This window comes from Desmodus rotundus, chromosome 8 (genome assembly GCF_022682495.2).
Source record: "Desmodus rotundus isolate HL8 chromosome 8, HLdesRot8A.1, whole genome shotgun sequence".
In the NCBI taxonomy this organism is placed as follows: Eukaryota; Metazoa; Chordata; class Mammalia; order Chiroptera; family Phyllostomidae; genus Desmodus; species Desmodus rotundus.
Window position 1 is genome coordinate 37012320 of NC_071394.1, and position 14096 is coordinate 37026415.

The following is a 14096-nucleotide window of genomic DNA, read 5'->3' on the forward strand; positions in this document are numbered from 1 at the left end:
TGAGAAAGTTGGGATGAGAAGTCAACCTGTTGAGAGATGCTGTGAGTGTCTGGGAACGATTGGCTTGGATGTAGTGAGTGGACATCCCCATGCAGACAACCTGGAGGCAGTCACGAATATTCACAGCAATCCCACATACACTCACTGAAAGCCAGCTCTCACATATTTATCAAGGCCTGAGGAGTTGCCAACATGGATTTTATGTGACACTTTTTAAAGTATTGATTTAATTCTATTTTATAAGCAAAGAGGAGTGAGTGAAAGATTTTAAAGAAGAGACTGATGTGGATTTAGTTCATTTGGGCAACCAAGTGAAGGGAGGAGTTGAGGAGGACTTACCAAAGTCAGGAATACAGGGTAAGAGTTGAGGGGCTTGCTGTACTTGAAAATGACCAAAATGGTAAATGTAATATTATGTATATTTTACCACAATAAAAGAGTTGAGAAGCTGCTGCAGGGGGCCAGGGAAGAGTGGACAAAGGTATGGACTGGGGAATGGTCAAGAGAAACTTTTAAAAGACAATTCCTTGCCTCATGTATCCTCCCAGCTATGCTAGCTGAAAGCACAGGAGTGATTTATTATTTAACATTTAGTGACCTGGTACTACTTGCCCAACAGTGAGCTGGGACACAAAGATGGAGAATAATCTCTGCCCTCAAATGGCAAAATACACTCCCTTATTAAATATTATGTACTCATGATACAGCCTGTTGGGGCAGCATTAGGGGCAAGTTAATGAGCACCATGGAAAAACAGTTGAAGGCAACCAATAAACTGTGGGGAATAACCAGGGAAGAGTTCTGAGACACAGTGGCTCCTGAGTTGGTCTTAAACAATGAAGAAGACCTTGCCAGGTAAAGAGGGATTGGAGGGAGAAAGGGTATTCCAAGTTGAGGCACTTGCTGGGAGGCATAGAGGAGCAAGGAAAAGACTGGGAAGTCCTGGCACCCAAAGGACTCCTGCTGCTCCAGCACACTTGCTTCCCCATGACAGGGCCCATTCACTTTGCTCACACAGGTGGTGATGGAGCCCAGGACCTTCGTCCACCCAGAGCAGCCCCATCACACGGGGTAGCAGCCTTGTACCGTAGTAAGCATAGGAAGACAGCCCCCATGAAGTGCCTCAGTCCCTCTCCAGGAGGGGGGAAAGAGGAGAGAGCCCTTCAACAGATTTTTGAGAATGGTATAGACCTCAGCAATGGCATAGTTATTACTGAGAGAAGATTGAGTGGGGGTGGGGAAATGGAAGATTCCCAGGGTTAACTCTAGAGTTTCAGTAACGAGTACCCACGGGGAACATCTTAGAGACTCCTAGAACAAATGCAAGAGTTGCTAGAGGAGAACTGAACCTTACGGATGTCTCTGATGGTGGCTAAAGTCAGAAAAATATATTGCATAGTGGATAAAAGCAAGCCTCTAAGTTAGGCACACTGGCTTTAAAATTTAGACTCTGACAGTTAGTAACTGTCTGCACTGGCCAATTGTGCTAAACTCTCTGAGCCTCTGCTTCTGTTTCTATAGAATGTGAGCCCCTGCTTCACGGGGTTGCCATGAGGACTGAATGGAAGGACGCCTGGGTCCTTCGCACAGTTCCTAACACGGGGTAGCACATTGAGTGTCAGTGACTACAACTGTCACTACCTAAGTGACACCATTTCCCCTCCCTGATCGGAGGGACAAGTCATCCAAATGTATAATGTAAATGTATAATGTATACATTTCCAAATGTATAATGTAAATCAGTATTAGTAAGAGTTAATTTTCTAGATGTTTCCCTTCCATAGAGTGAAGGAAATCCATGTAATTAGTCTTTTTTATAGCAGAATATCTTTTTGTGAAGCAGAAAAGAGAAAAGTTACAGGTTATTGAGAAATTGCTCTCAGGTTGCTGGTAAGGCAAAATCAAATATGCTAAATATCACTGTTTTGATATTAATGTTGGAGAGAATGAATTAGCAAGAACCTTTCCCTTTCTGTCATTATTTTCATAGTTTCCTTGTTTAATAAAACCAAGCAGTCTAGTTAATGAAATCTGTTCAGTAGACAGACCTGGAGTCCTTAGAGACGACAGTAGGGGAAGGGCTGGTGTTTCACACACAGGGGGAAGGAGCACACGGCAGCTATTTCTGGAGCTGAAAACAGGGGATATCAACACATTTCAGGGAGTTTTTGCCTGGAGGAATTCTGCCAGGTACACATTCTACATTTTCACATATTAGAAGCCGAATTTCTTAAAATATGGGAACTAGTTCAATTCCAGTGCTACATACTAACAATCCTAAATCACTCTTTTCATATAAAGGATCCAAAAGTTAAATGAAGTGGAACTTTCTAATTTTTTCTATAAAAAGAAAAATAAAGCCAAGGAAGGGATATGTTGCTTGCCCTCAAAAAAGTATGAACTCTAATGAATAAAAATATAATTTGCAGGGAAAAAACATGAAATTTGTCTCTGTGAAATTAAATCTGCAATCATAACAGAAAACAATACTTCCTGCTCTGTATTGAAACTGATGCCTTAAAAAAATTGAGAGTACAACATGTTCTGAAAATGTTAGCTACTACCTGGCCGATTGAGAAGAATGATCTTCACCTGCGTAGACAGCTCCAGCATTATTAAGTGAGAACTGAATCCCAAGATACAAAGAGGAGTCAGAGAGTACTTAGTCACAGTAAAAATTATACTTTCAGCCCAAGATATACTGCATCTTAGGATACAAAAGAAATGTGCAGGTACAATCAAGGACCCAGAGAGATTACTAATGAGAAATGCAGAATGCTTAAGACTTGAGAAAAAGAAATACGCTTTTGTTTTCCAAAAGGTAAACCTAATAGACTACCAAACAATAAACTGCATGTCTATAGCTAGAAAAATCCTAAAATGGTTTAAGATTTGCCAATACTTTTGGAACAAAGAGGCTGCCAAGATGACCCATAGAACCCAAGTGGGTTCCCTAAGGGGAAGATTGTCCAACTACCCGGCAGTTCAGGAGTTGTCACAAATACTGTATACTAGGAGTTTAGCAACGCAGTTTAAAAGCTTCTCACAAAATTCCATGAACCAAGCAAGGATATATAATTGCATGTTCAGTGTAGGTGAATTCATGGGCAGTTGAATAATCTGGTCTAGTTATTTCTATATGTTGGCAATGACCTGAATGAACACCAGAAGACATATTAATCTCAATTGCACGACTAATTTATTAACATACAGATTAACTACTTTAATAGATTTTTGCCTTTTTTCTCAGACTAATAAAAAATTGGGTCCAAAATAAATAAGATGAAATTTATGAAATGTAGATAGAATATTTTACCCATCAATTCAAAAGGCAAATATACAAGGATTTTCTTGCTTTATCTCCAGGAAGACCCTGTGATGTGGGTATTGTATTTACCATGCTATAGACGATAAAAGTGAGGTTGGCCAAATAAGTGATTGCCCCGAGTCCTATCACAACCCCTGGCTTTCATTGTCACATCTGCATTGATTGAATGTGATTCTGGAACCTTGTATGACATTGGGCCTGCCCAGTTAACCCAGGATGATCTCCTCACTTCAAAACCTTTCACTTAGCCACATCTGAGAGTCTCTTGTGCTCCACAGAGTAACATTCACAGCTTTCAGGGATTCAGACATGGTCATCGTTGGGGGCCATTATTCGGCCTAACCGTACTGGTGCACAGTGAGCCAGGGCAAGAGTAGTTGGAGATGAGGTCAGAAAGGTGACTGGGAACTAAATCACGTGGGTCTTGTAGGCCATCTTAATCACGGGGTTTACCACACATTAAGTGGAAAGCCATACAGAGGAATGACAAAGTTGACCTTATGTTTCTAAGACCCGCTCCAGTGGCTGTATGGAGAAGAGACCACAGGAGCCATGATAAATGCAGGGAGAACAGTGAGAAGGTGCTTGCAGTGATCTAGGTGAGAGATGATGGCAACTCGTGCCAGGTCGTACAGTGGAAGTGGTCAGAAGTAGTTGGATTCTGAAGATACTTTGAAAAACAGAGGCAACAGCTCTGACCCATGTGGCTCAGTGGGTGTGTGTTATCCTGCAAAGCAAAAGGTTCGCCAGTTCAATTCCCCATCAGGGAACATGCCTAGCTTATGGGTTTGGTCCCTGATTGGGATGTGTGCAGAAGCAACCAATGGATGTGTCTTTCTCACATCAGTGTTTCTCCCCCTCTATTTTTCCCTCCCTTCTGCTCTTTCTAAAAATAAGTAAAACCTTTAATTAAAAAAAAGGAAAATAGAGGTAACAGAATTTTCTGACAGATTCAGTGTGCTAGAGAGAGCGGTCACGAATAATTTCTTTTTAATCTGAGCAACTCAGATAGTGAAGTGGTCAGCAACTGAAATGGAAATATATTCAGTTGAGGAACCTTGTGGGAAGAGAGAGGATTTGGGGGGGGGAAAGGGAGTGGAAACTCATGTGCAACTGACAACTAGGTGAATAGCCTAATTCTAAACTGAGTGCTCTTGCCCCGGTGAGTGTAATTCCATCAGTTTTTCTTCATTTGGTGCACCAAAAATGTTGGTCCTGACATCAAAATTAAATAAGTATTTAGTTCTGTTTGGCAACTGCTGGACAGAAGCAAAGACGATGTCCCTGAGAGTGAAACTTACGCCTTTAAATGGTGGGCAAGTCCAACACACACAGACTGGAAAAGCATGGGGAGAGTAGCCTCAGTCCCAGTGATTATCTGAGCGATGCTGTCCAAGCCAGTCCTGCAAACGGTTCCTGCTATCACTTCAGGCTGCCTGAAGAATTAAGATCGCAGATAGGTTTGATTTCTTCTGTAGCTAATGTAACTCTATCCACACTATTTTTTCTCCTTCCTAGAAATCTCGCAGCTGTGAGTTTAATTCCAAGTTGCACATTTCAAATAAAGTTCAATAAAGGAAGGCCTAACTCAGATAACAAGAGTCTCTAAGAGAGTCTTTATACACCAGCTGTTAACTTTGGTGTTGAAATTCTGGTTGGTCATGCGATGCCTTCCCTTAATTCAGAAAAGCACTTAACGCACTTAGGGGAGCACTGGATTGATTTTCAATTCGGGAATCCCATGTCCGCAACTCGGAAACAGTTCCATAATGTTTTCTGTTCTAGCCGTCACGTCAAATGGAGTTAGGAACGCATCCCGGACAAACAAGAGTTGCTTATGATGTACTAAGTTCACACTGGAGAAAATGGAGGCTGTGGATGGCAGGGAAGTCATATGGGAGGGCCCTCACTGGACAGGATAGTAAAGAGAGGTCAAAGATCAGGAACATGGATAACAATTGGAAAGAAAATATCTGGGAAAAAAGAGGAGAGAGATCCCTGATCAGAGAGAAGGAGTAGATCAAATAATAAAGAACTAATGATTGGGAACAGGAGAGATAAGAACAAAAAGAAACCGGCAAAGAAGAGGGTCCCTCAAACAAAGGAAAAAGGAATACGAAGGCCGGTTCACCTGGAAAACTTTGGGGTGGGATAGGAAAAGGGAATGCATAGGACCAGACAATGAAGGTAGGTAAGGCAGAAGCTGGAAGAAGACTGCTCCTCTTCTGATGTGAGGGAGGAAGGGGGACCAGACTCACTGCTTTCTGCCATCATTGATGGCTTTTCAAGTAGTCATAACTACAAGCAGAAAAGCGTCAGGGTAAGATAAAAACTATCTGAAGATGACAGAGATTAAGATACTTGTGGTTCATTTCTGACTAATAATTTTCAAATGTGAAAGGTCTGATAGAGTTCATAATAAGAATGATTCAAAACTAAAATTAAAAAGAATAAAAATAAAAGTCATCTCAAAAAAAGAGAAAGATGTAACTACAAGCAAATCCGGTTGCATATATGTCTTCATATAAGACAGTAAAGCCATTTCAAAACACTTGAGTAAAATGTCTGGAAGAACCATGATTAAACCTATTTTCCAAGAAGTCAGCAAATGTTACATCAGACTTATAAAATTAGATGAACATACTTCTACAGAGGAAATTATTTTCATATAAAAATAATTTTCATATACAACTAAAAATTCTGAGACATAAGACACATAATATACCAACAATATGCAAAGCATATGCTAAGAATATCCCAAGACTATCAAGAAAAGGGATTTAGTAAGTCTGAAGTAGAATCTAGATATCTGTGTTTTCACAAAACTTCATGCTTATGTCTGATGTACATCCCCAACTGAGAGCCACTGGCCCACAAGGTATCAGATTCAAATGAAGAATGAGCTTGTGGACAATAACATTTTAAATAATAACTGGAATTTATGATTAATAATACTTTACTGTTGATACCTAACATTATCAGTCAAAACAGCATTAAGACTCTGATAATTAGCCCTGGCTGGTGTGGCTCAGTGGATTGAGTGCTGGTCTGTGAATGAAAGGGTCGCTGGTTCAATTCCCAGTCAGGGCACACGCCTGACTAGTAGGTCCCCAGTAGGGGATATACTAGAGGCAACCACACATTGATGTTTCTCTCCTTTTCTTTCTCCTTCCCTTTCCCTCTCCCTAAAAATAAATAAATAAAATCTTTAAAAAATACTCTAATAATTAGAAACATGTAACGTGTGACAGCAAAGATGTTGGTAAATCCCTAACAGGATGCAATTTCTGAAATATTTATATTAATACTATTTTACTTATAAAGACTTGTACCTAAGGGTTAGCATCTCTTTTAATTTGGCAACTCTTATGAGGCAACTCATCAATAGGAATATTGATACTTTTTAAAACCTAATTCTTTCTAGCACTTTATAAGGTAAAAGAATAAGTCTCTGTAATTTCACAGGGCCCTATGGGAAATCACAAATACAGTTTTAGGTACAAAAAATATCCTAAAAGTTTAACTTTATTTTTTTTCTATATTGAGGGTTGATTTGGGGAGACAAAAATAAAAAAATATTATCAGAGGATATTTAGACATTTGATTAAGATAAAGCCATGGATGCCTCAGAAACAATACTTGTTCCCTATTTGATTGAAGTAACCAAAAAAATTTTAAAATAAATATAAAAGGTAACATAATTGTAAAATGTTAGTTCTTTCAGAAGTAATGATTCTTTGTTTTTCTCTGCTTTTGTTGTTTTCTTAAATAATCCAGGATGTAATAAACTCAATATAAAGCACAATCTTTGCTATGTAGGCAGATGACACATAAAGATTAACCCTTCACACTGTGAGCGAAAGCAATGAATGGTAAACCAAGGAAGCAATCCCATCACATAGAGCAAACTTTGCTAAGCCATTACCACATTCCACAGCTTTTCAGACTCAGGTATTATAAACCAAAGCAAATAACATTTACTTTCCCAGCTTTGCCTTTCATTGTGCATTTTAATATTCTGGAATGTACTGGCACTTCAGGATAAATCTCGCAATACCACGAAAACTAATTTCATAAGATGTTATTAGCATACAAGGCTTCCATTATTACTATCTTCAAATGGAGCAATAGTTTTTTTAATTCTCAGTTTTAATTCCAATACAGTTTATATCAGTAGCTATAACCCACATAAACAAACTCCTTGGAGTCCTCAGTAAGTTTTATGAGTACAATGCTCCTGAAGAGCAATAACAAAAACAAACAAACAAACAAAAAACAGGGAAACACCGTTTCAGGAAAAATCTATTCTTTTCCTAGAAAAACAAAAGCACGTATGTAGTTGTATTTTCTTTGTCACCATTGTTCCTATAGTCTTAACCTCCAATGTTAATTAAAACTTTTAACCAAAGTAACTAACTCGTATTTCACATAGAAAATTTGGAGGTGAACAGTGGAGAGCTGTCTGTCACAAATCAGCATTTGAGCCGACAGGTAGAACTCATATATCCATATAACACAACATTCTAAGGACACATACTTGCCACAGCCTTATATATCTTCCAAAAGTGGCAAAACTAACCAAAGATACACCTCTCTGTAGCATAGTAAAAGCAAAATCATATAAACATAAATTATACTTAGTAATCATGTGCCATGTTCTATCTTAGAAATAATTAAGGTATCCCTTGATTAACCATTAACTAATTTAATCAGTCTAAGGTCTCAAGTTCCCTAAAGATCTTTTCAGATCAATATATAATTCACATACCATCAAATTCACCATGTTACAGGTACATTTCAGTGATTTCTAGTACAGTCACAAGATTGTGTAATTATCACCATTACCCAGGTCCAGAACAGTTTCATCACCTCCAGAAGAAAACCTCACACCCTTGAGCATTCGCTCCCCAATTTCCCCTTTCTCCATTTTTGGTAACTGATGATATGCTGTGTGTCTACATGTTTTTATCTGTTCTGCACATTTCACATAAACATAATCACATATGTGGTTCTTTGTGTCTGGCTCCTTTTACTTAGCATAATGGCTTCATCCATGCTGCAGCAAATATCAGTATTTCCTTCCTTTTTCTGGACAAATAATATTCCATTGTGTGCATACACCCCATTTTGTTTACGCATTCATCAGTTGGTGGACATTTGGTTTGTTTCTGCTTTTTGGCTGTTATGAATAATGCTGCTATGAACATTTGTGTACAAGTTTGGGGATAAAAACATGATTGAATTTTCTTGAGTAGAACCCAAGAATGGAATTTCTGGATCATACAGTAACTCTGTATTTAATTTTTAAAAACTGCAAAACTTGTCCACAGCCGTTGCGTTATTTTGCATTCACGCCAGCAACTCCTGAGGGTTCTCTCCATTCTTGCCCAACTCGTTACCGTCTGTCTCTAATGACGGCCGTCCTAGTGTGAGTGAAGCGGGATCTCCTTTTGGTTTTGATTTGCATTCCCTAATGACTAAGGAGGTTGAGCATCTTTTTTATGTACTTATTGGATATTTGTATAGCTTCCTTGGAGAAATGTCTATTCAGATCGTTTGCCCATTTTTAAACTTGGTATGTGCATTTTTATTGTTAAGTTCTCTAAAGATCTTGGAAATTATCCTCAAGCTGACATACTATCAAACATTATTGTTATTAAAATAAAATGTTTGTCAAAATCATGATTCAATTTAGTTGTGCACAGTTCAAATCTTTCATAACCAAGCAGTACAGCTGCATAAGTTTATAGAAAGCATGCCCAAATAGAATTTTTAAATATGTGCTTTTATATTTTACTTATTGATAAATCAGAGAAAATACTTCTGTTTTTTATTTTATCAACATCATTCTGTCTTATTTGCCAAATGTTTACTTTAATTATGGGAACTTGGATTCTGAAAATGTGTCTCAGCTTCTGCAAAAGTACTTTTTAAAAAAATTGTAGCACATTGAAAGTATTATTCAAGTTCCCTATTATCTTGGAATTTGGGGAACATACAGAGTACACTTATTTATCACCAGAACCCAACTGGAACAGAACTCCTTTAGCTTTTATTTACTTTCTCTCTGTCCTTCAGCACCAGGGCACCATTCTTCTCCCTCAACCTTTATGAATGTCTAATATGTCTGAAGATAAAGCATCACTTACCACCTGTCTGACTTTCCTCATTCCTCACACGTTTTTCTTTCCTGAGACAGGCTCCATCACCCATCCCTTTGATCTTTACTGTATCTGACATTTCCCTCTACTTACTCTTTTGTAAAAGTTCTACTTACATCTCAGTCTTTTCTGTCAACTTATTGTTTCTGTTCTTACTTTTTTTTTGTCTTTTTTCATCAATTTCTTGCTGCTTTAAGCAAATAGATAGAAGAGTAGTCCCTTCAATCATTTGCTGTAATATTTATTTTGACTTAATTCTAATCAAACTTTCTTAATCTCTGCCTCATGCTCCCTATACCTCAAATTTCTCTTAATTTTCATTAAAATGCTTAATGTCACAAATAGTATAGCACAAACATCCTTTCTGTCATTTGAAATTGTAGTCTTCAGAGTATTTTTATCTACTATGTTTCTCCTACTTTATTTCTTCATTAGAACCTTGAGGATATGTATCAGGAAGGAAGGGAAAGCAGGAGAGACAATGGGAGAGAGTGAGGGAGAGAAAGAAGAAAAAGCAGAGAGACCGAAGACGGGGAAGTCTATTCTGCTGCTTAGAATCAGTGGCACAACTCATTCCCACTTTCCTACAGGAACATACCTTAGTTTTGCTCTATATATTCTATGAAACATAATCACAAGGGCTAAAGTATAATAATAGACTTGTCCATCAACACTTTCTCTTCCAATTGCTCTTTAATCTGAGTGAGCAAGACATCCTATAAGAGACCTAGCCAAGGACAAGGGGTGCAGTCTGGATTCTAGACAAGTACTCCCTGAACAGCTGAAAGGTCCCATAAGCATTGGGCTGAAAGGCAATCCAACAACTTTGTCAGTGGATGTCAACAGTGGGCCCAGCTGTCCCCAGGCATGGTGGAATGCAAACATGAACACAGTAGAGTGACTGCCCTCAAGCAGTCTACAATAAATGGTAATATTGGATTAAGTGTCAATACACATTAGAACACAAGGGTGAACATGAATGAATACTGTCTGTTCTGGAAGGTGAGCATTGTGGACAGAGTGGGCTGGGAGATTTTCATGGAAGAAATTGACTTGGGCTGAGTCAGCTCAAGTCAGTTTCTGAAGGGATGAAAGATTTGGCTGAACAGAGGATAGGAAGGCTGGATAGAGATGGCCAACCACACTTGTTTATCTTCTCCAGATATCATGACCCAATTAAATCCACATGGTGCTCACTCATATACTTAAGAAATAGTTTTGCAAAATCTTCCCCAACGCCATAGAATTTCCGATCTAGAAGGGACATTACTTAATCATCACCAAAATCGACCCATATCAAGGATGATATTTCCCTTTCCTTACCATCGTTTCCTTTTTTTCTCTGCATGGTAATATTTCTTTTAGTAAAATTCAATCGTTCACTAAAATATGACAAAGGCATAGCCAATAAATAGAAATTCTCATTTTCCCATCTCTAAATCTCTAACTGGTTTAATAATTCACTCCCTCTCAGTGCCTTAAAAATGGAGCTTTTATCTTTGAATTCATCTGTAAAACTGTTCTCTTCTCCTCCCACTTGCTAAATGGATGCCATTTATCACTCATTTTATGGGAGCTTATCTACTCTGAGAGAAGTTTGATCAGATAACCTGGCCCTTAGAAAAGCAGAGGAAGATTGCAGGGAATTGCTTCTATTGTTTGAGAACCTCCCTTTGATCTGAAATTTTAGGACTGTTGTAGGATGTCGCCAGGGTCTCTCACATATTTGATGGTGCAGGAAATTATTACCTTGCTCTCGGGGTCTGGAGAGCCTTCGCTGAATGTGCTCACTGGACCCAAGCCTTCAGAATGATTTGAGGATGAGTTTAATCCCCAGTCAGAGACTGAACATTCCTAGTTTAATGTTGTGATATAATATGACAGATTTATACATTGTTCTGACATAATGAAATGCAAAGAGATGAAGTGTTTTATTTACACAGTAACCTCTTATTTCAACAGTTCACTGGCTGTTATATAGGCTTTCTGGGCCTCGTCAAAAAGGCCTCAGGAAGCACTGCTGTTAGCCTTGCAGAGCAGCCTCACTAGTTTACAAAGTGCTGGGCCATGAAGTCAGGAAGAAGAAAACAATAACATAAACCAACAAGAAGCAAAACCAGGAGACCCTGGAACTTCGACTGCTCCAAGGCATCTGTAGAGCTCTCTGCCACCCAGATGAGCAAAGCGCATGCCCCCGAATGGGTGTTCTGGTATATTGGGGTGTGAGCAAACGGATGAAAAAAAAATTCTTTATCACCAACATTAGAAACATGAGAAGGAAATGGTTTGCTCCAGGGTTCCCTGCACCCACAGTTTTGAGAAAGAGAAGAAAAATTCGACCTTATTATAAAGTAAAGCCTGGCTATTCCAGGTCTGGCTGAAGGACCAGCAGCAGGAACAGCTCCTGAGAGCTTGTTAGAAATGCAGAATCTCAGGCCCCAGCCCCAACCTACTGCATCAGAAGCTGCACTATAACAAGCTCCAGGTGATTTGCACGCATGTTGAAGTTTGAGAAGCCCACTCAAGACCAGCATGGTGGCTGAACATTGGAACACCTGAGGAGCTTTTTAAATTAATGATCCCACCCTCAGGAATTCTGATTTAAATAGTCTGGCTCCCTAAGTGATTCCAAATGTTCAGAGAACGTGAGCAAGCACTCGGAGGACGCCTGTTCTCCAAGAGAACCTTGGAAATAGCCACAGGTCTGGGTGCTGGTGCTGTGGAATGACAACAGGGAATCACAGGGAAGCAACTGCTCCTTTGTGGTACAGATAAGCACACAGAACAAGGCTGGCTGTTCATGCCCACATTCCCCAGCTTACTTCTGCATCCATACTCATCAAGGTTCTTCACCGTGCATTTTAGGGTGTGGAGTTCATGCAGAAATTTGTCGTGGTAGATCAAAACCTTAAGCCTGGGATGTCCTATGCCTGCATGTTTAGTTCATCCTCAAACAAATCGCTTGCAATTAGGTTAGGGTCCTCTGCTGTAGAAGGTAATAGAAGGAGAAAGGTTGGCCAAAAAAGTTAGGAACTTAAAGGTAGAAAGCAAAAATCAAAAACATAACAAAAAATAAAAAACAGAGAGGAGTTACCCAAAGGAAGCAGCACCCAGCAACCCCCTGCAGTGAGTCAGCTCAGGGGAGGCCCAGCCCCTTCCAGGAGAGCCCGGGGAAGGATCCAGCTCAGCGGCTGGGCTGGGCTGGGCTGTGTGTGCTGCTGTTTCTAGTCCCAAGACCAAGTCTTAAGAGCAACTTTCCTTCCTAAGCTGCTTGAACTTTTTTTTTTTTTATCCTGTGGCTGGAAAGAAGTGTCACATTTTGTTCACTCCCAACACTTCTCTCCCACCCCCTCCCAGAGACCCTGAGCATATGGAGGGGGTGCTGTGAGCCACCTCCAGCCTCGGGTGACTGGCTGCTGGAACTTTCAGCTCCTTTCACTGTAACACTATGAAGTTCCTCGGGAAGCCCAGGAGCCAGACAGCTGCTTCTCTGCCTCTTTGCTTGCTCATTTTGAAGATTCTGCAACCAGGGCACAGCCACCTTTACAGCAACCGCTACGCTGGGTAAGTTCTGCAACTTTTATGCCCTGCACGGCTTTTAGCTGGATGAAGGGTGGTTTGCATATGGTGATCTGTGTGAATCTGTACACTCTCCTGGCCACCTGAAATAAAGTATATGTGTGCTCCCGGCACATTGTTGAGCTCACTGAGAGAATGTGGTGAGTGCAAGTGTAGCTTTCCGTACTTTTAATAGTGTGTCGACTTCCCCTTCAGGCCCGTGTTGAATGGGATTCTCTTTGCAGTAGGTACGGCCAGTATTTGCAGTATTTTCCTTAGTGGATGCTGGGTGGGAAGGATGCTGCTGCACCACGTGAATTATGACCTGGAACTAAAGCTTCTCCTTTTAGCATTGTATGCAGGAGCAGTGGGTTGCAATTCACCGGTGATTAATTTAAGAGCTGTGTAAATTTTTTTATACTGTTTGTTAGCCCACAGCATGATTATTAGCAAGATTTTCAAATCTGAGTGATGCAAATGAGCCAACTCAAAATAGGCAGAATAAAAGTAACCGGCTATACAATTATGGGTGTTCTTCTGAAGGAAGAAACATAGAAAAGGGGGGAACAATTCATTTCTCCCCTCTGCAGGTTAGCGTGCTTTGTGTTTAAACGCCTTCCATGCAGAGACACAGGGCATGTAGAGCAGTATGTGACTATGCACATCCTATTGTCCCAAAGGCTCGCTGTGGAATATGTGTCTACAGCATGTGCTTTGCTCGAATTTGCAGAGGTCCATTCTTTGAATCTGGAAACTATGGCATTCCTGAATTTTAAAGCTGCAAAACACTTAAATAACTGCTCTTGTTCAATTCCTTTCGGCAGAGGAGGAGAACCGGTGTCTTAAATCTTTTTTAAATAGTCTACTATCACTCAGTAATTACCAGGCGAGGAAAGCTTTCGTAGAGGTCTGGATTATAACCAGGGAGTGCCCTGTGTCCTACAGCAAAGTTGTTCTTTCTAGGAATAGTATAAAGAAGAATTTGTAAGTGTGACCCTGAAAAAGATAATTGTGTTTACCTTCTTCTCCTGAAGAATCTGCGCTCTGAA